This window comes from Helianthus annuus, chromosome 16, assembly GCF_002127325.2.
Source record: "Helianthus annuus cultivar XRQ/B chromosome 16, HanXRQr2.0-SUNRISE, whole genome shotgun sequence".
Lineage (NCBI taxonomy): Eukaryota > Viridiplantae > Streptophyta > Magnoliopsida > Asterales > Asteraceae > Helianthus > Helianthus annuus.
Genome location: NC_035448.2, coordinates 21,543,524 through 21,569,742, shown reverse-complemented (window position 1 = coordinate 21,569,742; position 26,219 = coordinate 21,543,524). Strand labels below are relative to the sequence as shown.

Here is a 26,219-nt window from a genome sequence, read left to right as displayed (position 1 = left end):
CGAAGCAATTAAGTGATCAAATTAGTTAAGTGAGGTAGTGTGCTAAGAAAATGTGTTTAAAAATATGTTAATTAAGTTGTTTTCAAAAATAGTTCTCAGGATATTGAGCTGTATCTATGATCAAACGATGAGCAAAAATGTAAAGGGTGACACGGGATATACGAGGAAAGCCCTTGATCAATCTAGATTGCCGGCACAAAACCTCGGGAGCTGACAATCGCAGCTGCCTTGTTCTTCTTATTGCTTCAAATGTCAGGATACAGTGCAGGATATGATACGGATCAACTAAGTGTTACAATGCAATTCGAATACAAGTGTAAGTGTGTTGTGAATGTTTGCAGCTAGAGAGAAAGAGTGTACGAGAGATTGTGTGTGTTCTTATCTGATCCGATCAATCTATTTATTGTAAAATAAACTAACTAACTAGCCTATTATTTCGGGATTCAGCGAATATTCCTTATGTGAACGTTGTAGTCCACGTCTTCCGGCTTCAACGTCCATTATCTAACAGATTTGCCCGAGTCTTGAGGAGAAGAAGTCCACTTGAACATTAGAGACTTGCACCAATAATCTGCACGTGGGTTAATTAGCTACCACCAGGATACTGCATCAGGATGTTACCAATATCCTGATCCGGTATCCTGATCACAATAAAAGAAACATAGTCAGAATATTAGTCAGGATATATAAGCAGAAAACCACCCATAACAGTCGGTATTTGTTTTTGGATAAACATACAATACAATAATTTATATTACAAATCTTGCAACCGTGTAATCAGGTTTTACATTGTTTATTAATATACAAATATTCATATCTTAATCAACAAAATTCTTATGAACCAAATTCTTAAATTGTTTATTAATATAGAAAAATCCATATCTTGAACAACTAAATTCTTGTGAACCAAATTCTTAAAAATATAAATATCAAAGACAACATACCACATTGATCTGATTGGGTTCATACCATATCAGAAATTGAAAAGGCACAAATTATATATACGACCAAATCGATCAAGTTTGGTCGGTGAACATAGTGTTTAACTTTTTCGAAATATAAGTTGAAGCATACAAATTGTTTTAAGGGAACTTCAAGAACGCTGAAGCATTAACACCGATCCTACATTCAAAACTTAATTGGCCAGAAAATAATTCACTAAATCGGCGTCCAAAACAGTAGTTGGCTTAGAAATTGTATTTAAAACCATTACACCGATCCTACATTCAAAATTTCATTCGCCGAAACTAATCGCTAAAAATAATTCACTGATCGGGTGTCGAAAACAATAGTCGGCTTGATCAAACTTGATCGATTCTGGTCAATGATCATGTCGATTTTGTTTAATCCATACATCAAGTCCTTCTGATTGATGATTTAGAATTCCTCCTGATTATCGATTCACATGCGAAAACAGGGGATGCTCTAGTTGCCTTGTTGAAGATTAATTAATGTTTGAAATATAGTAACACAAGATCACTCTGTAATCGGTATATGCAGAATCAAAAAAGTAATAGCAATAAACATGGTTATTACATGTAACTAAATCGAATAATTCGGGATTATAAAGCTTATAGCGATTCAAGAAGGGAAAAAGAAAAACATGGAAAAGTTTATAATTGTTATCTTTGATATCGACGTCCTGATGGATTGCACAGAAACTTCACAGGATCTGGTGACGATTCCGATCGGGAACTATTGGAAAGCGATCGTCATCGTGCCCTGTGATAGAACATATGTGTCTAATGTGAAGATATGTTATCATGTTTTATGGAAGGGTGTCTCGTGTAATTTGAAATGGCGAAACCGAAAAGGTGTATCGTATAATATGAATTATGATATTTTATGAAAGGGTGTCCTATAGGTATTGAAAATTTAAATGTTATGATCATTATTCATTCTATTAGAATATATATACATAAAGATATATATACATATATATATATATATACGTATATATTGTTAGAGCAGGATTTTTAATGACCTGTGATCCTTACATGATATCCTAATAGTGATCCTTACTTCTGTGGCAGATAGTGATCCTCAGAAGAGCTTCAGGATCAGGATCATGGATCATCCTAAGGATCCTTATACTAACGATTGTTCTCTTTGAATTTCGTATTGTTTTGCAGGAGTTACGAGTTAGACCTGGTCTTGGCAACGTTACTAAGGAATATTCCACGCTTATTTCGCACACGTTTGAACGGAAATGGACGTTGTGGAGAACGTGGGAGCTTGGCACGAATTGCGGATAGTTTGTTAGGCTAGTTAACTTCTATTTTTAAAGGGGCTAACGAGCTAGTAGTTAAAACACTTGGCTATTTTCAGCTACACACACTCGTACATCTGCACTCTTGAGCATTCGGCAAAACACTTCACATTTTTCACACATTCTTGCACATTACACCATAGTGATCCTTGTACCTAGCTCGTTGCTATCCGAAGTTGTAAACATTGGTTGGTTAATTTGAACTTGGTGATCGGTAGTTTCCATCACCCGAGGTTTTTTATGCCGGAGATCATTCATTGATCAAGGGCTTTTTCCTCGTATAAATCTTTGTGTCACTTGTGCAATTTACATTTAAGTGATCCTTATCATTGTTCATCATTTCAAGCATCATTCCCCATAACTAAGAGTTTGGTTGCATTATCCTCGTTAGATTTTTGACCAAAACAGTTTGGCGCCCACCGTGGGGCGATTGGTGCTTCATTCATAAGAAAGTTTTCTGTTGGTGATCGTTCCGGTTCATTGCATACGAATACATGGCTTCATCAGTGAAGAATACCTCCACTGCAATGTCTGCGGTCAATTCGTCTCAGGGCATTCCACCTTTGCCTCCACTACCTGCTGGATCTCAGAAAAATGCTGAGAAGAAACCAACTCCCATATTCTCTAAACCTCCAACTTCTTCTGCTTCTTCTACTCCCACTACTAGTGACATGTTTACCTTGATTTTGCAGATGAGGGATCATATATAGCAACAGGACAAGACCAATGATAGGATCCTCAAAGAAATCGGAGATCTCAAGAAACAAAAGAAAGCGGCAGAGGATCATTCCCCACTGGTGCCCATATCTTTGAATTTTGATACTCCGGTGATTACTTCTCAGCCAACAGAGATTCCAGATTTTCAATATGTGGGTGGACCAAAAGGAGTGCACTACAGTTTAGCGATAATGACTCAGGCATCAGGTTCATATTTCCAGCCAGCAGGATCCTATCCTCAGCATATGGGATCCTTCATGAATTCAGGAGCCTACTCAGGAGCGCAGCAGATTCAAGGATCCTCCTTTGCTCCAGGATCATCTCAGGTTCAAGGATCCTCCTTTGTTCCAGGATCATCCCATGTTCAAGGATCCTCCTTTGTTCCAGGATCATCCCAGGTTCAAAGATCCTCCTTTGTTCCAGGATCATCCCAGGTTCAAGGATCCTCCTTTGTTCCAGGATCATCCCAGGTTCAAGGATCCTCCTTTGTTCCAGGATCATCCCAGGTTCAAGGATCCTCCTTTGTTCCAGGATCGTCTCAGTTTCAGGGGTCCTTCCAGATGCCAGGATCCTTGAGGAGTTTGCAAATAGGAAGTTCAGATGTCCATCAGGGAGATTTTATTCCGATGCAGACCATTGCTTCCACTGGTCCTTCCATCATCCCAGAGTCCCAGCAATATGGATTCACATCCAGTGTTCCTAACTTGAACCCAATGGGAGGTAACACTTTTAATAATTCTCTTACCACTAACCATGGATTCATGCAGGATACAGGTATCAACCATGCTATGGCCAGAGAGTTGCAAAAACTGAAGGATATGATATCAAGTGTTCCAGGAGTGGTCAAACCTATCCCGGAGATTGCAGATGGAAGCCATAAGATATCTCGTTTTGCACCACCAATTTGTGATGCTGAGATACCCAAAAGGTTCCATGTTCCAACTATGAAGCTGTATGATGGTTCGACGGATCCTGAGGAACACATAGCACAATACAGGGAGAGGATGGAGATCAATCCAATTCCAAAAAGGTTAAAGGAAGCATGCCTATGCAAGGGATTTGGATCCACTCTTACTGGATCAGCTCTCAAATGGCTGCTAAGTCTTCCCCCTTACTCTATTATATCATTTACTAATCTAGTTAATTTATTCAATAATCAGTTTTCTTGTAGTAGAAAATTTGAACGATTAACTAGTGATCTATATAGGATAACCCAGGGTCATAATGAATCATTAAGGGATTATATAACCAAATTTAGTAAAGAATCCTTAGACATTCCCAACTTGGATATAGCCACGGCTGTTGAGGCCTTCAAAATGGGATTGCTTAGGGATTCATTGTTTTATGATGATCTTGTTATGACACCATGCAGGAACCTAGATGAGGTAAGAACCCGGGCACTCAGGTTCATCCGGCTAGAGGATGACAAGAGGATCCAGGAGAGATTAGCAGGATCCTCAAAATCAGAAAAGCAAGGATCCTCGTTCAAGAACAACAAATTCAAGTCCTATAACAGATCTGACAACCAGAACGTGCATACTGTCGATCAAGAAGATGATGATGAGGATTATCCTCCAATTTCTGAATATTGTTTTTCCGTTGATAACAATGAACTAATCCTTGCAATGCAGAATCTAGGAGATAAAGCCAGATGGCCTAGAAGAAATGACAGACCGGCCGCAACCAAAGACAAATCAAAGTGGTGTGCATACCATGAGGATTTCGGGCATTTAACAAAGGAATGCATCGCATTGAGAAAGGAAATTGGATACCTATTGAGCAAGGGGCATTTAAAAGAATTGCTGGGTAGAAAAAAGTCAAGGACTCAGGATCCTGAAAGGATCCCTGAGAAAGCTCCAGCCCCTCCGGCAGATGCACAAGTGATAAACTTTATTTCTAGAGGATCAGACATCTGTGGTACATCCTTCTCAGCAGCTAAAAGGCATGCAAAGGAAGCTAAAATGGATAATGGAGAAAGACATGTTCGAACATCAAGTGTCTCTGAAGGAAAAGTCATAACCTTTGATGAGGGTGACCGTGTTGACATCCAGGATCCTCATCACGATGGTTTAGTTATTACTGTTTTTATTTCTAACCATTTTGTCCGCAGGATCCTTATTGACGGAGGAAGCTCAGTGAACATTATCCAGCTAGATGTTCTGAAGAAAATGGGTATCCCTGAATCAGATATCATACCGAGATCCTCCGTGCTTGTGGGATTTAGTGGCGAAACTAAGAACACCCTGGGGGACATCAAACTCCCAATTTATGTTGAAGGATTACATAATTATCAAAAATTTTGTGTTATTGACTATTTATCTTGTTGTAATGTTATCCTTGGCAGGCCCTGGATACACGATATGAAGGCAGTCCCATCTACCTACCATCAATGTGTGAAGCTCCCTAGCCCTTGGGGAATAGTCAAGATCGATAGTGATCAGCAGGAGGCTAAGAATTGTTATACTTCATCAATGAAACTAGCCTCGAAATCAAGGGAGCAATAGCAATCAAAGTATCCTCCAAGGGATGTCTTGGAGGCAAGAGAGCAGGATGTGGTAGAAATCCTCATGGATCCTGATGATCCTGAATCCAAAATCTATATCGGGTCAGGGATCCTTGGCAAAATGAAAGAAGACCTTGTATCCTTCCTCAAAATAAGGAAGACTACCTTTGCATGGAAACATGAGGATATGACAGGTATATCTAAGGATATTATCACTCATAAACTTGGTATTGACAGGTCATTCAAACCAATCCATCAAAAAAGGAGGAAGTTTGCACCAGAAAGAAATGCCATTGTCCAGGAAGAGGTAGAGAAATTGCTCCGAGCAGGTATGATTAGAGAGGTGAAGTATCCAAGATGGCTAGCCAATGTGGTTGTTGTTCAAAAGAAAAATGGAAAGTGGAGGGTATGTGTCGATTTCACTGATTTAAATAAGGCATGTCCCAAGGATCCTTTCCCATTACCCCACATTGACTCCATGGTGGATGCAACGGCGGGTCATGAACTGTTGACTTTTATGGATGCTTCATCTAGATTCCAACAAATTCAGATGGAACCATCTGACCAAGAGGATACGGCTTTTATGACCCCAACCGGTATATATTGTTATATTGCTATGCCATTTGGATTAAGGAATGCAGGTGCAACATATCAAAGGCTGGTGAATATGATGTTCAAGGATCAGATTGGACAAACTATGGAGGTTTACATAGATGATATGGTGGTAAAGTCCATAAAAGTTGGGGATCACCAAAGAGACTTGGAGGAAGCATTTGATATCCTTGACAGATATAACATGAAACTTAATCCTTCAAAATGTCACTTTGGTGTTAAAGCAGGTAAATTCTTAGGATATATGGTGACCAAGAGAGGTATTGAAGCTAGCCCGGAACAAATCATAGCCTTGGTGAACATCTAATCTCCTGCCAATGCTAAGGATGTGCAAAGGCTAACAGGCAGGATAGCAGCTTTGAACAGATTTATATCCAAATCCTCGGAGAAGTGCAAAGAATTCTATGATATCCTAAGGAAGAACAAGAAATTCAAGTGGACTGAGAAGCATGAAAGTGCTTTACGAGCTCTCAAAGAATACCTATCCTCAGCCCCAGCCTTGATGAAACCAGAAAAAGGAGATGTGTTATCCTTATATCTTGCAGTATCCTCAAAAGCAGTAAGTGCAGTCCTTGTTAAGGATCATGAAGGTACACAACATCCTGTCTATTATGTAAGTAAGAGTTTACTTGATGCTGAATCCAGGTATTCACACCTTGAAAAGCTTATTCTTGCATTAATCATGGCATCTACTAAGTTGAGACATTATTTTGAAACTCATGTTATTGTCGTTAAAACTAATTTTCCAATTATGAATGTCCTCAGGAAACCAGAGATGTCAGGTAGGATGGCCAAGTGGGCAGTGAAGCTTAGTGCCTATGATATAAGATATGAGCCTAGGACAGCCATCAAATCCCAAGCATTGGCAGACTTTGTGGCTGATTTCAGTAGTGATTTACAAAAGGAAGCCGAGTTAGAAGTCCAGCAGCTGGAGGAGACCAAGGATCCTTGGATACTCTATACTGATGGATCCTCAAATGTCAAAGGCACGGGGCTTGGTATACTACTAAAATCGCCACAGGGGGACATAATACCCCACTCCATAGCCTGTGAGTTCCAAACCACTAACAATGAGGCTGAATATGAAGCCTTGATTGCTGGTTTGCAAATTGCTAAGCATACGGGGATCAGGTACCTTGAGGTACATGTGGATTCATTATTAATTACAAATCATTTTAATGGATCCTATGTTGTTAAAGGTGAAAAGCTAACCAAATATCTTGAGAGAGTCAAAGAATTGGCACTCTCTTTTGTTTCTTTTAGTTTGACACAGGTACCAAGGGAAGAAAATACAGAAGCTGATGCATTGGCTAATTTAGGATCATCTTTGAAGATCCCGTAGGATATAAGCATTCCTATTATCCATATCTTGGCTCCTGCCATCGAGGATCATGTGGCCATGGAAATAAGAGAGGATTCTGCAATTATCCCTAGTGAGGATACTCAATCTTTCCCAGGATCAGGATCATGGATCTCACCAATCATGAGATACTTACAACACGGAGAGATTCCTATGGGAGAATACCCTAGGGCTTTCAAAATTAAGGTATCTCAATTCACAATCTTAAATAATATGTTGTATAAGCGATCTCTTGCAGGACCATATTTAAGATGCATCGAGGATCCTAAAGTTCAAGAAGTTTTAAAAGACTTCCATTAAGGAGATTGTGGAAACCACACTGGGGGCAGGGCATTGTTCTCAAGGATCTTAAGGACAGGATACTATTGGCCAACTATGAAAAGAGATGATGTGGAATATGCTAGGAAGTGTGATCCTTGTCAGAGACACAACAATATCCTTCATCAGCCGGCTGAATTTCTCCATCCTATATCCTCCTCTTGGCCGTTTATGAGATGGGGGATGGATATAGTTGGTAAGCTCCCTAAGGCACCTGGTGGGAAAGTGTTCATGCTTGCTATGACTGATTATTTCCCCAAGTGGATAGAGGCTGAAGCTTTTGCCCAAGTCAGAGAAAAGGAAGTTATATCCTTTATTAAGAGAAATATTATAACTAGATTTGGCATTCCTTCTAAAATTATATGTGATAATGGTTCCCAATTTATTGGGGGCAGAACCACTAACTTTTGTGACAGCTGGGGGATTAAGATGATAACATCAACACCAGTCCACCCACAAGCTAATGGTCAAGCAGAATCATCCAACAAGATCATCATCAACAATTTGAAGAAGAAACTTGGATCCAAGAAAGGGAAATGGGCAGAAGAATTACCTTATGTGCTTTGGGCTGATAGGACAACCCCCAAGAATGCTACTGGTTAAACACCATTCTCTTTGGTATTTGGGGCAGAATCAGTGATCCCAACAGAAATGGTGGTTCCAACTGCTAGAACAAGTACCCGTGATCCTGAGGAAAATGATGAGAACTTGGCTCAAGACTTGGATACTATTGAAGAAATCAGGGATCTGGCTAGGATAAGGATGGCTAGTTATCAACAAAGAATGGCTGGTGCTTACAACAAAAATGTCAGGATCAGGAAGTTCCAAGTTGGAGATATGGTATTAAGAAAAGCATTTCAGAATACCACCAATCCTGCTGATGGAAAGTTGGCACCGAAATGGGAAGGCCCTTATTTGATTGAAGCTGAAGCAGGAAAGGGGGCATATAGATTGCTAACCATGGAAGGTGATTTGTTACCAAGAGCTTGGAATGCTGTTCATTTGAAGAAATATTTTATGTGAGCAGGATCCTCCTGGTGCATATGATCCTTACATTAGAATTATCCTTGAAGGATCCTTAAAGCATCAATGATCCTTACCCTGGTAATGTCCTAATCTTGAACTATTTCCTTTATTGATTTTCTCATACAAGGATAAGGATCATGTGTCCTTTATCCTTCTCTCATAAGACTTTGAGTTTTGAAAGTTCAGGTATCCTTAGCATAATGTTGATTATCTACAGAAGCAATCAAGATCCTTGGGTTTAACCCTAGTTATTCGGGCTTGACCCCAGTTTCGCTTGTAACGCATGATGATCCTGGTATAGTTCAAGGCATTGGGACCAGTACTCGCTTTAGGGCTGATAATTCCATTGTACTGGCTATATCTAGGATCCTACGTATAATGGTAGACGTACCATACATCCGTTCCTAAGGTTTCTAACGTTTTCACGTTAGCTAAGGTTTTGGCATTATCATGTCACTAAGTTTGGATAGTCGCCAGTTAGGGCCATACTCCAGTTTACATACGATCCTTGGGCTTGTCCCCAGTTATCCTTGGGCTTGTCCCCAATTATCCTTGGGCTTGTCCCCAGTTATCCTTGGGCTGGTCCCCAGTTATCCTTGGGCTTGTCCCCAGTTGCTAACTCTTATCCTATATTGGCTTAGTCCCAAGTTATGATCTATTTCAGGTCCTTGAAGTTTAACAACTAAGGATCCTTGATCCTTATCTCTCCCTAAGGTTTATCTTATAGTTATCCTGATTATGGTTAGGATCCTAACTTGGATCCTCAGGTATGATCCTTGACTATTTTTATTCTATTCATTGTTTATTTGAATAACCCTTATACTTTGACAACTGAACTTATGATCCTTAAAACATATACTACTTTTTAGGATTCTTCAACTATAGGATATTTGATCATGGATCATATCCTAAATGTTTTCAATCTGACTTATTCAAAGTTGCTTATGTAATAAGTGTATACCAAAATAATTGAGAATCAAAGGAACCAAAAGGATAACAACACAGGATAAGCGACAAAAGGTTAAGATTTTATTTATTAACAAAAAGACTAACCCTTCAAAGGTTGTCAAAATTACCTACCCCAAGCATCTACCAGCAATACGTGGCCCGTCCGCTGGGGTAGGTAAAGGGTGTCCATGATAATAGGTTTGAAGTTGTGCAGGAAAGTAAAGGCGGCAGGATCACAATGGTTTCATCCCGCAAACAGAGGATCCCTCCACCAGTTGCAATCCTGCCTATTGTCCAAAGGATCCTTGATCCTTAAACCTAAAACTATTGTTCACAAGTACAGACCATCATTGTTCAACAAACAACCACTAAACAAAAAATTTGGGCTCCGGCTATGTCTAGAAGTTTCCTTCATCGCCCAATCCTGCAGCTTAGACCTTCGCTGCATCCTCACCACCAGCTCCACTTGCCTCACCACCCTGATCCTTGCCACTGCCTCCAGCCTCAAGCGTCAAGATCTCCTCAGCCTCTTCATCGTCCTCCAGTTCAGCTAGCCTTGCTTTCCAGCCCTCCACATCCCAAGGGCTCTTGTCAAAAGCAGGATCCTGAGCTTCCATGGCCATTTGCAGCTGGATCTTATACATTGCTATGGCGGCGGAGACCTTAGCATCCTGGCTGATCTCGTGCTTCTCATAATCAAAGTTGATCAGCATCTTGGCAGCTTCATTCTTGGTGGCCTGGAGATCCTTCTGAAGATCGGCTATCTTGAGGTCCTTCAGCACAGCAACCTGTTGAAGATCAGCAATCTTGCTATCCTGATCCTCAACATGGCCAACATAGGTCTCTATCTCAGCAAATTTCTGCAAGGAAGACAAGGGATAACGTCAGAACCAAATGATCCTCAAACAAGCAGGATACACAAGCAGGGACAGTGATCCTTACCTCATTGAAGTAGTCCATGAACTATTGGCGGATCAGAGGCAGACCTTGCAGATGCTCAGCTTCGGAGGCCTTTCTCTTCTTGCCTCCCTTCCCTCTGAGGGGTGCCTTGGGGATTGAAGCAGTTGGGCTAGCAGGAGTCTTCTTCCTTGAGGATTTGACATTAGTGAGATCGGTGATGCTGAACTTTGAAGCAGACTTGGTGGATTTTCCAGCACCTACACAACCAAAACAAGATAAGTATCTCAATTTTGCTTAAATTTTATTATTTAATTGAATCTTCAAAACAAGGATACTTACTTGACATTGTGACAGAACCAGAGGATACTTCCTGAGAATCTTGGGTGGTAGTCTTGAAAGTTCTTGTTTCAGGATCAAGTTTCTTGAAGGCCAAGAGTCTCTCTTTTGCAGCAGGAGTTAATCTGAGGTGTGAAACGGAGATAACTGCACAACAAGAAAGCAAAATAATATCAGTGATCCTCATATAGAAAGGTTCTCTGGTGATCCTTCTCAGGATCCTCCATCCTACCATGGGTAGCCCATTTCTTGGGTAAATCCTTCCCATCAGGGATGGTATCTCTTCTCACAAAAAAGAAGCGCCGCTTCCAGTTGGTGTCGTTTTTGGTAGCCTTGAAGATTGGGTGCTCCTCCCCAGGTTTTCGTTTGAACAGATAACAATGGGAACCAAAGGTGGTAAGATCATACAGTTCCCCTAACTCAGCCATGCCTAAATCTATCCCCTCCTGCTCGATGATCCTCTCAAGGGTATGTAAAACCCTCCAGATCATCGGCATGGCTTGGATATAAGAGATGCCAGTTAGGGAGAAGAAGGACTGGGTGAAAACTGGAAAGGGATACGTATAACCTATGGCAAACGGGGTCACAGGGAAGGCAACCCATGAATCAGAAGTATGATCGCTCAGGGCAGAAGGATCATAGGGTTTGAATACAGTGTTTGCGGGAAAACAGTACCGGACCCTGTCAATTTGAGGATCGGTGAAAATACAGCGTTCTTTAGTGGAATCTGTGATGATCCCTTGACTCTTGAAGGGGCTTTCCTTCCGGTGATCTTTAGCAGGGGAGTTACGGAGGCAACATTTTGAATGGAATAGATAAGAGGAGAAACAGAGCAAGCAAAAGAAAGAAGATGAAGGGGAAAATACCTGTTTGATCTTCTAAATGCGGTTATAAAGGGAGAAGTTCTTGAATTTAAATGCAAACGATCTTATCCCTATCTCTATTTATAATCATGATTTGTGCAGGGTTGTCACTTCCGTGACGTCAGGATCGAAACGGATAGTTTGATTACAACGACTATATATCCGTTAGTTAGTTACGGATAAGATCAGCAAAATATAACTCATCATTGTTGCATCATTACTCCTTATATTTTGGGGGCAATTGTTAGGGCAGGATTTTTAATGACCTGTGATCCTTACATGATATCCTAATAGTGATCCTTACTTCTGTGGCAGATAGTGATCCTCAGAAGAGCTTCAGGATCAGGATCATGGATCATCCTAAGGATCCTTATACTAACGATTGTTCTCTTTGAATTTCGTATTGTTTTGCAGGAGTTAAGAGTTGGACCTGGTCTTGGCAACGTTACTAAGGAATATTCCACGCTTATTTCGCACACGTTTGACCGGAAATGGACGTTGTGGAGAACGTGGGAGCTTGGCACGAATTGCGGATAGTTTGTTAGGCTAGTTAACTTCTATTTTTAAAGGGGGTAACGAGCTAGTAGTTAAAACACTTGGCTATTTTCAGCTACACACACTCGTACATCTGCATTCTTGAGCATTCGGCAAAACACTTCACATTTTTCACACATTCTTGCACATTACACCATAGTGATCCTTGTACCTAGGTCGTTACTATCCGAAGTTGTAAACATTGGTTGGTTAATTTGAACTTGGTGATCGGTAGTTTCCATCACCCGAGATTTTTTATGCCAGAGATCATTCATTGATCAAGGGCTTTTTCCTCGTATAAATCTTTGTGTCACTTGTGCAATTTACATTTAAGTGATCCTTATCATTGTTCATCATTTCAAGCATCATTCCCCATAACTAAGAGTTTGGTTGCATTATCCTCGTTAGATTTTTGACCAAAACATATATATATATACATATATACGTATACATATATGTATATACATATATATATATATGTATATACGTATATACGTATATATATATATGTATATACATATGTATATATATATATATATGTATATACATATATACATATATATATATATATGTATATACATATATATATATACATATATATATATATATATATCCACAAGAGACGTGCAATTTAAGGGGGAACGACAGAAGCAAAACAAAAGGCATGCGACAATTAGAGAGTTTGAGGGCAGCAAGGAGTGGGGCACAACATTATTTTTATTAAGAGGGCCATATTATTTTACTTGGGGGCGGCTAGGAATTGGAGTGGAGATCATCTGAGAAATAAAAAAGCCATATATACGAATTGGAAGATCAGACGAGCAAGAGCAAGGTGGACGAATTTTAGAAGGCATCATTAACAAAGTTATGAAATTCTTGAATTAGTGAAGACTGGGAAGCTTTGAATTCATGGGATCTACTCGGGTTCTTTTATTTTCTAGTTTCTTTTATTCCATGTCAATGAATTCATCATTTAAACTTTGTGTTTTTATTTTTTAGGACCATGCTTCTTGGCTAAATTTCTAAACTATCTAGGTTGCGATGAACTCTTGATTTAACTATGTGTTTTTATCGTATGTTAGTGTGTTTTATGGGTTTATCTTAAAAAGTAACAAACTTTGGAATACTGATTTAATGTGTATGCGTATTATATCTTGTTTTAAATCTGATCACATGTTTCACTTGCGTTTTTGTGGATGCCTTCCATGTATGAATGCTAGTTAGGTCATGGACTGTGTGTTAGTGACTAGTTTGCAGTAATAGGCCAATTTTCTGTAGGAACTGTGATTAAGGTTTTTAATAGGATTTAATATTCTACCAATCTTTATATCCGAGAGGTGAGAGATTGTTGGTTTGTCTTTTATGTTAGATTGCTAGGGTTAGGTAATTCGAGAGAATATCTCCTTAGTTTACCTTTCATTATTTGCTTACCGAATTAAATCAAGTTCCTTAGTTGCCTTAGACTTTCCGCTGAGAGGTAGTTAGTCACTTAAGGGCACTTTTCTAGATAGTTAGATAACCGAGAGGGAGTCTAGTCAACCCGTAGTCTTAACAGCCATTTAGAGTTCCATAAGTGTCTTCCTGAGAAGGGTCGAGGGTCCTGTTTGGTTTTTCTTAAGGTTTAGCATCTAAAGATCCTGGTTCCATAACACATTAGCATTCGATAGAAACCATACGATATCAATTGGGATTCCAACCTAGGTAGTTGTTCGTCATCTCTGATCGCAATCTTCATCTAAGTCGCGTCTTAGTTCTTTAGTTTAATTAGTTTATTTTAATCGTACGTTTAGGATATTTAGAAACCCCCCCTAAACATAAAAACAGTTAGAGTCTGTGTAATCTAAGTCTAGATAGAGTCGTAAACGTAACTGGAGAGTCTCGTGGGTTCGATACTCGGACTTAATTAGGCTATACTTCATTGATCAGTACACTTGCCGGTTGTGTGGTCTAGGTTAGAGAGTCTTAGTTTTATAAAATTAAAATTTAGGTGTCTAAATTAGGGTTAATTTAGTTTATATTTATTTGATCACTTTTAGCACATCAGACATACATCGAGATTATATTTTCTCGGAATCACATTCATACATGTATGTGCAAGGACTAAAAATGAAAATTTCCATCTCCCCAACTACTTTCTTTAATGTGCTAACTGTAACAATACGGATACTGACTATCGAAATATTAACAGGACCATTGTGACACCCTAGGCAATCCCACATCGGCCGTGGCCAGGAGAGATCCTCGGTTCTTAAGGAATGCCCTGCCTCTTAAATCACCAACGTGTTTTGGGCTTAGTTGGCTGTGGAGCACATGAAAACTTCACAGTTAAGCGTGCTCAGGTGGAAGTAGTACCAGGATGGGTGACTTCCTGGGAAGTCTCCACAAGAGCAACCAAAAACAAATTCGTGAGTTCCTGGATGGGCAACCCATCGGGGGCAGAGCGGACAATATTGGTGATGAGAGGGGCCGGATGTTACGAATGGTATTAGAGCCACTCCTGTGCCGTTCGGGATGATGGGGGCAAACCTTATCGAGGACGATGAGTCCCTAAGGGGGGGGGGTGATTGTAACAATAGGGATACTGACTATCAAAAGATTAATAGGACCATTGTGACACCCTAGGCAATCCCACATCGGCCATGGCTAGGAGAGATCCTCGGTTCTTAAGCAATGCCTTGCCTCTTAAATCACCAACGCGTTTTGGGCTTAGTTGGCTATGGAGCACATGAAAACTCCACAGTTAAGCGTGCTCAGGTGGAAGTAGTACCGGGATGGGTGACCTCCTGGGAAGTCTCCATATGAGCAACCAAAAACAAATCCGTGAGTTCCTATATGGGCAACCCATCGAGGGCACAACGGACAATATTGGTGATGAGAGGGGTCGCGTGTTACACTAACCTCCAACCAACTCATTTAATACCCCACACCCACCTTCTAACCTCTAACCAACTCATTTAATACCCCTCCTAACTCCCAACCACCTTCATTTAAACCCCAACCACTTAACCCTCTTATAAATACCAACCCTAACACCTTCCAAACACTTACACCACCTCCAAATTACTTCCAAACTCTCTCAAATCTCCAAGATTTTCAACTTTGGGCAATAAGTTCAAGAACGAAAATTGGTAACTTCGGTGTTCCAACAATTCAAGACTCATCAAACTCACTAAGTGGAAATTTCTTCGCAAACCATGAGTATACTTGACCCTTTTTACGCTTTAATGCACTTTTGGGTGTAACATGTTTCAACTATCAAATTCACCATATACATAATCAAACATATTCCATTACTCAATCCACCAAACATGCTATTTGTTATGCTTAGTTTGTTTATGCTAGAATACATACATGCACTATATTTGTCATTAACTTACCTAGCCCACCTTAACAATTATAGTGCTATAGGAGTAGCACACCACCTGACGGGATATTGTTAAGTCAACATACTTACGGTCTCGATTACTTCGGTGTCGAGGGATGCGCATTATACTTACGGTCTCATTCACTCCGGTGAGGATGGATGCACATTATTCTTGTGGACATTCGGGTTTGGCCTATTTTATGCATGATAGCTACAACTTTGTATATAAATTGCCATGTTGGATTTGAGACAAACTTTTATTATATTATGCTAGTACTCAAAACTTGTATACTCGCCAATACTTTTGTATTGAACTATACTATAAAACATGTTGCAGGATTATGATGATGATGAAGATGTACGGAACTTAGCAGTGTCACACCCCGACCACGTAAAACAACAAAACGTGGCAGAAACGTCAGGGAGTGTTGTAACAGAATCATTGTTTCACAACAATGGATTAAACAGTTTCGTTTTATTGAATTAAGTGTATTGTATTACATTGGAATTTGAAACAAAACATGTACAAATAGTCTTGTATCTTTTAATGTCACTAAGGCCTCGTCCAATCCTATGCGAGAGTACACAAATATCATCATCAAGCATCATCAACTATTGTACCTGAAACACATGTGAAAATAGGTACGTCAGCATAAAAATGCCGGCGAGTACATAGGTTTTGTTTGAGTTTCAGATTCATGGCTCGTTTTACATATTGCAATACTTATTTAAAAACCTTGTTTTGAAAAGTATAGTGTTGCGACATAATTAACCAACTCAATTCAAATTGGTTGCAGTTTATAAAATCTCGTAGCCATGATTCTTAACTCCAAAACATTTGTTTAATTAAATCCAGATTGTAAATCGTTTTTGGATTAAAAACTCGAATAGTATATATATATATATATATATATATATATATGGTTGGAAAAACCTTGTAATATAACTTTGTTTTGTTAACCATTGCCCAAGTGATCTAGATAGCGCAACGACATATAATGTATTAAAAGCACTTATATATAGGAAGTACTAGCGGCGTATCCACCATGCTTTTAACACATTACACCCGCCCCGTTACCTAATCACTTCCCTTACCCAACGGTTCAAACAGATTTCAAACAGTTCATGGCAATCAACAGTTACAAACGGTTCACATAGTCAAGTAGTCACAAACGGTTCACATAGTCAAGTAGTCACAAACGGTTCACATAATCAAGTAGTCACAAACGGTTCACATAATCAAACGGTTATAAACGGTTTACATAGTCCAACGGTTCACCTAATCAACGGTTACAAACGGTTCACATAGTCAAAAGGTCACAGACGATTCACATGATCAACGGTTACAACGGTTCAAAATGTAAAACAATGTGTCCATATGCTGCTGGATGAGCATATGCGACAAAATGTAGTATATGGGAATCAATGTACTAGCATGTTAAGTGAACATACATAGCAAAACATAATGAAATCATGTACTATAGTGTACTAATGAACATAGCAAGTATAGAACATGAAAAACATGAAAGTAACAAGTAGGCACATGTGTTCCACCCCAAAACAGTTTGAAAACAGTAAAAGAGGGGACTATGTACTCACTTGAGGGTGCTTAGAAGTCTTGAACAACAACCAAGCAAAGCTAGAGGGATCACGGAATCACACGGCACCCTATATAGGTAACTATGTAAATAACCGGACCTAAATCGGGAGATCGGATAGAATGAGGTCTTGTAAACCAAATGAGTGTTGGAACTCATGTGATATGGTTTAACAATGCCTACATACTAAAATGAAACCTAACTTAAGTGCTTTCGACCCATTGCGACCCATTAAGGTAGCTTACGCTACTTAACGCGTCGTGCGCGCAAACGCGCGTTCGAGACGTCTAACTAGTCCTATGACAAGTGTTATATGCCTAAACATATTTATTTATGTTGAATAATCAGTTATGTGACAAAAGTTTAGGTTACATATGCTTAAAATCCAATTATGCATGAAAAGGGCATTTTGGTAATTTACCTAAGGCATATAAACTACCTATCATACAACTACTTAAACTAGGTGACCATAAGGTATAACCTTGGGAGGTTATTCCCTATGCAACTATGGTCACTAATCATGCTTGGTCGGATTGTAATGATCGACCAAACGGGTCGAGTTCGAAAGTCTAAGCGGTGGTTTAGACCGCTTGACTTACGACTCTAAACAAACACTAAACTAAAAGTGACGTGCTAAGCATGTTAAAACATGCTTAACTAAGTTAGAAAACAGGTTTTTGATATCAAAACAATGTGTTTTGATACCAGGAGTAGTTTGGTTGCAAAATACGCATAAATGCGCATTCTGACCGAAACTACGACTCGTCACTACACCTAGTCAACGTGGTAATCAGTAGGTATAGTCACTAAGGACTATAACCATCGTGATTACAATCACGTTGCAAAGTTTAAACGAACTTCGTGTTGAGCAACTCCTGGTCAAAGCAGAAAGTCAAACACAGTTTGGCTTTCGGACTCGAAAAGCGATAAAAGAATGAAGGAATACTTACAAAGGGTCCAAATAGATTTGGTTCCAAGTATTCTCAGGTAGGTAGTGAATAATCACAACCACTTAGAGAAATCTCAGACCAAATGTGCAGAAAATGGAATGAGGGCCATGCTATATATAGTTTTCGCAAAACCGTTAAGATCATTTCTTGGAGAAGAGGGAATGATCTAGGCCTTACAAGTGTTAGAGAATGATTGGGGGACTTGTTCACCACAAAAATCAGCCCACAGCATGAAAAACCATGGATCAAAACCATTGGAACAAGTGGGAATGACCAGATTCAATGTTTCTGCAATTCTGATGTGCTGGGCACTGCTTATGGACCATAAAAAAGGTCCATACGGACCGTAAGGGACCTGCAGACCAGCAACTTTCAAAAATGACAGATTTAGCCCCTGAAGCCCCAAACTTGGTTTCCGATGCATTTTTGACACGTTTAAGCCCCGTTAACCCCATTTCAAAGCTCTAAAATGAAGTTAAAGTTTAGGGAACTTAAAATGTGCCCAAAAATATCTCAGATGTCAGCTCGTTTGGTCGTACGGTTGCGTTGTTCGGTTAATTACGACGGAAGTCGTAACGAACGCAAAAACGATCCAAATTAAGCGACGAATGAAATTTTCTCATGCCAAACACTAAAATAAAATATTTTAATGCCTACATAAATTTTTGGATGTCCGGATGTATTCAGAACGTAAGATATGCGCGAAAATGCAAACTTATGCACTTTTTGACGCTTTTAGTCCCTGAATGAGCAAAAAGTTTATTTTAGCACACCGAACCCCTCAAAGCCTATTTCTAAGCTATGTAAAGGATTCTTAGGGTGTGTTTAACTTATGATCAATTTATGAATTGTTCGTTACAGTACAAATCGGCATACTTTCACAGTTTGTCGAATTTAGTCCCTGTAAGCGAATAAACTTGATTTCGGCATACCAAACCATCCAAAACTTATTTCTAAGTTATGTAAAGGTTATTTAAGGTATGTTAAGCCTATGTCACTATTCCGGAGTGTTTGTTGTATTAAACTAGTTATATTTATGTAACGCCTCGTCTTTTAAAACTTACCTTAGTTAGAATGTTCGTGTACATTCCTTTTTTTTTTTTGGAAACTGAGACCTGTAGTATCGTATTCGTAATTCGTAGCTTTAATCATGATAAAATTTGATCATCTTGTTTGAATTATACTTCGATCAATCACATTTGTTTGCACATTCAATTCCTATATTAACTGGTATATATTTGTAATAATAACGCACGATCAAACCCTCGTGTTTTACATTTATATATATATATATATATATATATATATATATATATATATATACACTTTATACATAGAAATATTTAAGATTATATTTACAAGTATCCAATCTATTTTATATATACGTTAGTTCTCAGATATACGGTGTTTATAAGTAAAATACCCCAAATATACATAGCTAGATAGTAAATTTCAACCATTTTTCTTGAGTGGGTCGAGCCCGCTATCTCTATAGAATAAGATGTTGTTGCTATATATTATAAAAAAACTACATAATATAATATGTAAGAAATGAATTCTATAAAAGATGGTGGCTAGTTAAGATTTTTGAAAACTTATCTAGAGCTAAAAATGACAAAGCCAAAGGAACTTACAACTTTCACTACAAAAGGGTACAAAACATTCTTGCATTCTTGTTTTAGCTATATGTTGTATAAATTATAATATGCCTTATTTACATTAAAAAGAAAGGGGAATGTAGAGGCCAAAGTGGACATCAAATGAAACCGGGTAGCTGGTCATGGCCAGCAAAGTGGCCCACCAAATGGGTTGCTCCACAGCCATTGGACCATTTTTTTTTTGGTGTTTCCATCTCCCAACCAACCCCATAACTACACTTTAAACTTAACCCTAATCCTCCATTTGTTTACAATCAGCCGTTACACCCTTTATTTTTACTCTATTCCTACTTCAAATGACAAACCCCAGCTCCGTCCCAATACATACGCACACAAACATGGACAGAACCTCATTTCTCCGGCGACGATGACGGCGGAGGTACGACGGCAAGGCAGCGGCGGCGGAGCTCTGGTGAGACTTTTCACGGTGGTTCATCGGTGAAACCCCTCTAAGTCGACCCTCCCGAGTCCGATTCCGGTGTCGGTTTCATCATCGGAGCACCGGAAGTGATGTTTTCTTGTCCGGCCGCCACGAACCAGGAACACGATGGGGATTGTTTTTTTGTCATTGTTCGGTATACTTCTCTTCCCTTCATCTAATTTCATTCTTATCCTAGGAAAAAAAAAAGAGATATTGCTGGTATACTCTTCAATTATTAAATATAATAATAAGTTTGTTCATTTTCTCATCACAATTAACGTATATTATTCATCATTTTATGATAATTTATTAGTTGTTATCAATAAATTTTAAAACTGTATTTATAGTTCATAAATACTATTTATTTCATTGCCAGATTCATATTTATTTAACAGTATATACCTATTGTGTTAAAACACCAAACAACCTTTCAAGTTATCTTTTCAAATGCATTCCCATTTATGTTATACGTCAAATGTCATTTTATTCATTCTTTTTTTTTTCTTTAAAAACCCCTAAATCCAAAATGTTATTGATAGTGTATTTTTTTTCCTTATAAACCCTATATAAATTACAGTTTCTAAACTCTTTTTCCATTTTATAATAAAACCCTTAATAACATTTATAGTTATCAGTTTGTTTATTTATTTAAAAGAACTAAATTTTATTAACAACATAAAGTTCAGCTTACATATCTAAATAGCTAGATCACGAACCATAAATATTAGGATTTTTATCTAACTTGTAAATATTAACAAGGTCATTATTTTAAATATTTAGGTTAATCGCTATCGTTCGTTCTCTTGTTTTCCTAACCTTAAGTCCTTACTCGTGCGTTACTTACAAGAAATCGCAACGCAACCAATGTGAGTATACTCGATCCCTTTTTGTTTTAAACACTTTTGGGATGCAACATGTATTCTATATCAAAAACACTTGACACTTGACACTTGAAGCTTATTTGAAACATACTCTATCCATTTAAACATGAAACATGAAACTTGTGATACTTGAGACTTTTATGCTATGTGAACGTTTAATCCCTGTGTGTAGTTCCGCCTTAACAATGGTAGCGCTATAGGGGTAATGCACCTCCCCGTTAGTCTTTGGGGTATTGCTAGGATGAGACATATAACCTCCCGTTAAACTTTGGGAAAGGCACTTAACGCATTGGAAACTTGGGCTATCACTTGGACTGCGTTAGCTAGCATGGTGAAACTTGTTATATGTTTTTGTGTTGGATATGAGTCTTTAAACGTATAAACTATTATGCTATGTATTCAAACTTGTATGCTCGCCAACATTTTTTTGTTGACATTATTTTAATACATGTTGCAGGTTGATAGTCGCAGTGAATCAAGAATCAAGCTAGGGTGGACTTAGAAACACACGTAGTTAAATAAACAATGTTGAAACTTGAATTGATTGTATTTGTGTTTTGGATCAATGTTTGACAATTTAGCATTTATAAAATTTGATTTAATCTATATTGTCACAATTAGTGTTATGATGCTTTTGAGCGATTTGTTCGTCTCATCCCGATGTTTCCGCCATCGGTTGGGGTGTGACAATTTACGCATCAGATCGCGTAACCTTCCAGAAAGTGATTTAAAGCCCGAAATCGAACAAGAACTGATATGTGCAAATGATACACATATTTTCACAAATCCCAAGTATGAAACACAATATTTCATTGGTTTAGTATTTGTTTGATGGTCACAGTGACACAGGTATCACAGTCTCCCCTACTTTAGGAAATTTTGTCCCGAAATTTATTCATAGGAGTCTGTCTGTGACGCTGTGTTAAATAACCACCAGAGATATATAAGGCATAATCCTGTCATTTCCTTAACGGACATTCTTCAGAAACGAAAATGAACAAACGGAGTCATTTTCAATAAATGCTTCATTAGAAACGGAAATGAAAAGGATTAAACAAACGGATATTCATTTCCTCAACGGATAATCTTCAGAAACGAAATTGAACAGACAGAGTCATTTTCAACGGTTGCTTCCTCGGAAACGGAAATGAAAAGGATAATCAAAAGGGTATTCATTTCGTCAACAGATAATCTTTAGAAACGAAAATGAACAGAACAGAGTCATGTTCAACGGTTGCTTCCTCAGAAACGGAAATGAAAAGGATAATCAAACGAGTATTCATTTCCTCAATGGATAATCTTTAGAAACAAAAATGAACAGACGGAGTCATTTTAAACGGTTGCTTCCTCAGAAACGGAAATGAAAAGGATTAAACAAACGGATATTCATTTCCTCAACGGATAATCTTCAGAAACGAAAATGAACAAACGGAGTCATTTTCAACGGTTACTTCCTCAGAAACGGAAATGAAAAGGATAATCAAACGGATATTCATTTCCTTAACGGATAATCTTCAGAAACCAAAATGAACAGACGGAGTCATTTTCAACGGTTGCTTCCTCAGAAACGGAAATGAATAGGGTTAACTCTAGACACATGACAAAACTTCCTGTGGTTTCTGTGCACTAAATTCCATAATTATGTAGGCCCCCATAATTACGTAATTCCTTGCACAGTCCGCACAGTTCATTTCATAATGTGTAGGGGAAGAAAATCAAACTTGTGATGAGTGTGGCTAGACTACCATAGGGTCCTTTTAATTTGATCGACAAATGATCTCTTTATTTAGACCACCAAGGAGTCTTTTCAGCTATATCATCACATGATATTCCTAACCAGATTTTTGGATAAATCTATTTAACTAGACCACTCAAGGGGTCTAATTATGGAATAGTACTTCATAACCCAAGGGACTTAACTACAACGTAGAAGTCCATTAAGGATTTAAGATAGTACCTTTGGATATCCTACTATGAATCCCTTATACGAAGATATGGAAGATTCTACAAGGATTTGGATAACAAAAATTTGGATCAGACAAAACATAAAAGGGAACACATAAGCACATAATCACATAATTGATTAACTTGACCTTTAATTTGTTATCTTTAGACACGGATATTTAAAGCACACCAGGAATCCAATCCGTGGATTTCGTTTGGCACTTTAATCATAAGAATCTAACTATGGAGATAGAAAGATCTTAATAGGAATTCGGATTTATCCTTATTGAATCGTAATATACGTATTAAGGCATACGAATAATTCAATTTAGGTCTCCGATTTGATTGATAATCATCCATAAGGATCTAATTATGAGGATAGAAAGATCCTATTTTGGAATTTGGAATTTTGTGTAACGAGAGGTGTTTCAACACCTTGCACCAGGCGTGCTTAAGTCGATACACAAGGTAGAAAGTTCATGAGGTTGAGGCGCTAGATATGCCCAGGCGACATATGAAGCAGAATTTGAAGGTTTGAACAACAGCAGGATTTGTAACAACTTTGCTTTGGATTGCAAAGCGGCGCATGTTAACCAAATGTCCCCATTATCCACTGTGGGTACATTTGAAACAGGGTATTTGATTTGGATGATGATGGTGGCATTGATTGCACCAAGGAGCAGTTCCCTTATACGGCTTCATCCCTGAGGCGAGTCATGGTGATAGCTAAATCAACGGTCCTCTGGAGTACGACGCCTATTCGCTGGGTAATTGCAGCACCTGGTTCGGACAATCGAGTCTTGTTGGGATGAAGAGGCATCTTGAAGACAATGGAAGGCATAGGAGGAAACAAGCGAAAGATAGTTAAAAGAGAATGACAACGCATGAAGATTGTGACCATTTGTTTGTTACCAAAGGCAAACAAATGAGACAGAGACTAATCAAAGTAAGTGGGTCAATATAATGTATCGCGAAGACATGCTTGCCTATAAGTGGACACTCACGCCAAGAGTTCCCAGGTAAGAGTGACTGGTCCGATACTGCGGATTTGTACGAACACTCTAGCCTTAGACAGAAGACCCAGGGTACAGGCACCTACTCTTCCAGTTTGCACATGTTCACGCTATCTAGACCCAAACTTTGACGAGATTTTGAATACTTAAAGGGTTCGAAACCTTATAACAAAGGGTTCAAAACCTAGTAATCAATCATCCTAGAACAGATGATTAGTTTTCAAAGCAGATTCAAAATTTATGTTCTTGTTGTGGTTGTCACCTAAGGATAGGCGACGGTATTGTTTTATGACTAAACGAAAGTAAACTCGCGTTAGGGTCCTAGGAAGGTTATAGTCTAGGTCAAAGCATTACTAATAACCTAATTCCCTATAACCATTGGCTCTGATACCAACTTTTCTGTCACACCCCGACCACGTAAAACAACAAAACGTGGCGGAATCGTCGGGGAGTGTTGTAACAGAATCATTATTTCACAACCATGTATTAAACAGTTTCATTTTATTGAATTAAGTGTATTGTATTACATTGGAATTTGAAACAAAACATGTACAAATAGTCTTGTATCTTTTAATGTCACTAAGGCCTTGTCCAATCCTATGTGAGAGTACACAAATATCATCATCAAGCATCATCAACTATTGTACCTGAAACACATGTGAAAATAGGTACGTCAGCATAAAAATGTCGACGAGTACATAGGTTTTGTTTGAGTTTCAGATTCATGGCTCGTTTTACATGTTGCAATACTTATTTAAAAACCTTGTTTTGAAAAGTATAGTATTGCGACATAATTAACCAACTCAATTCAAATTGGTTACAGTTTATAAAATCTCGTAGCCATGATTCTTAACTCCAAAACATTTGTTTAATTAAATCCAGATTGTAAATCGTTTTTGGATTAAAAACTCGAATAGTATATATATATATATATATATATATATATATATATATATATATATATATATCGTTGGAAAAACCTTGTAATATAACTTTGTTTTGTTAACCATTGCCCAAGTGATCTAGATAACGCAACGACATATAATGTATTAAAAGCACTTATATATAGGAAGTACCAACGTCGTATCCACCATGCTTTTAACACATTACACCCGCCCCGTTACCTAATCACTTCCCTAACCCAACGGTTCAAACAGATTTCAAACGGTTCATGTAAATCAAGGGTTACAAACGGTTCACATAGTCAAGTAGTCACAAACGATTCACATAGTCAAGTAGTCACAAACGGTTCACATAATCAAGTAGTCACAAACGGTTCACATAATCAAACGGTTACAAACGGTTCACATAGTCCAACGGTTCACCTAATCAACGGTTACAAACGGTTCACATAGTCAAATGGTCATAAACGGTTCACATGATCAACGGTTAAAACGGTTCAAAATGTAAAACAATGTGTCCATATGCTGGATGAGCATATGCGACAAAATGTAGTATGTGGGAATCAATGTGCTAGCATGTTAAGTGAACATACATAGCAAAACATAATGAAATCATGTACTATAGTGTACTAATGAACATAGCAAGTATAGAACATGAAAAACATGAAAGTAACAAGTAGGCACATGTGTTCCACCCCAAAACAGTTTGAAAACAGTAAAAGAGGGGACTATGTACTCACTTGAGGGTGCTTAGAAGTCTTGAACAACAAACAAGCAAAGCTAGAGGGATCACGGAATTAAACGGCACCCTATATAGGTAACTATGTAAATAACCGGACCTAAATCGGGAGATCGGATAGAATGAGGTCTTGTAAACCAAATGAGTGTTGGAACTCATGTGATATGGATTAGCAAAGCCTACATACTAAAGTGAAACCTAACCTAAGTGCTTTCGACCCATTGCAACCCATTAAGGTAGCTTACGCTACTTAACGCGTCGTGCGCGCAAACGCGCGTTCGAGACGTCTAACTAGTCCCATGACAAGTGTTATATAACTAAACATATTTATTTGTGTTACATAATCAGTTATGTGACAAAAGT

General features: G+C 38.5%; 1 long non-coding RNA gene across 1 annotated transcript; it reads left to right on the top strand.

The window, feature by feature from the left end:
• The first annotated feature begins 20,047 nt into the window (after window positions 1-20,047).
• LOC118488478 lies at window positions 20,048-21,753 on the top strand. The gene is made up of 3 exons (XR_004884981.1): window positions 20,048-20,531; window positions 21,158-21,243; window positions 21,716-21,753. It is a non-coding gene; the product is annotated as an uncharacterized LOC118488478 (long non-coding RNA).
• Window positions 21,754-26,219: the final 4,466 nt, after the last annotated feature.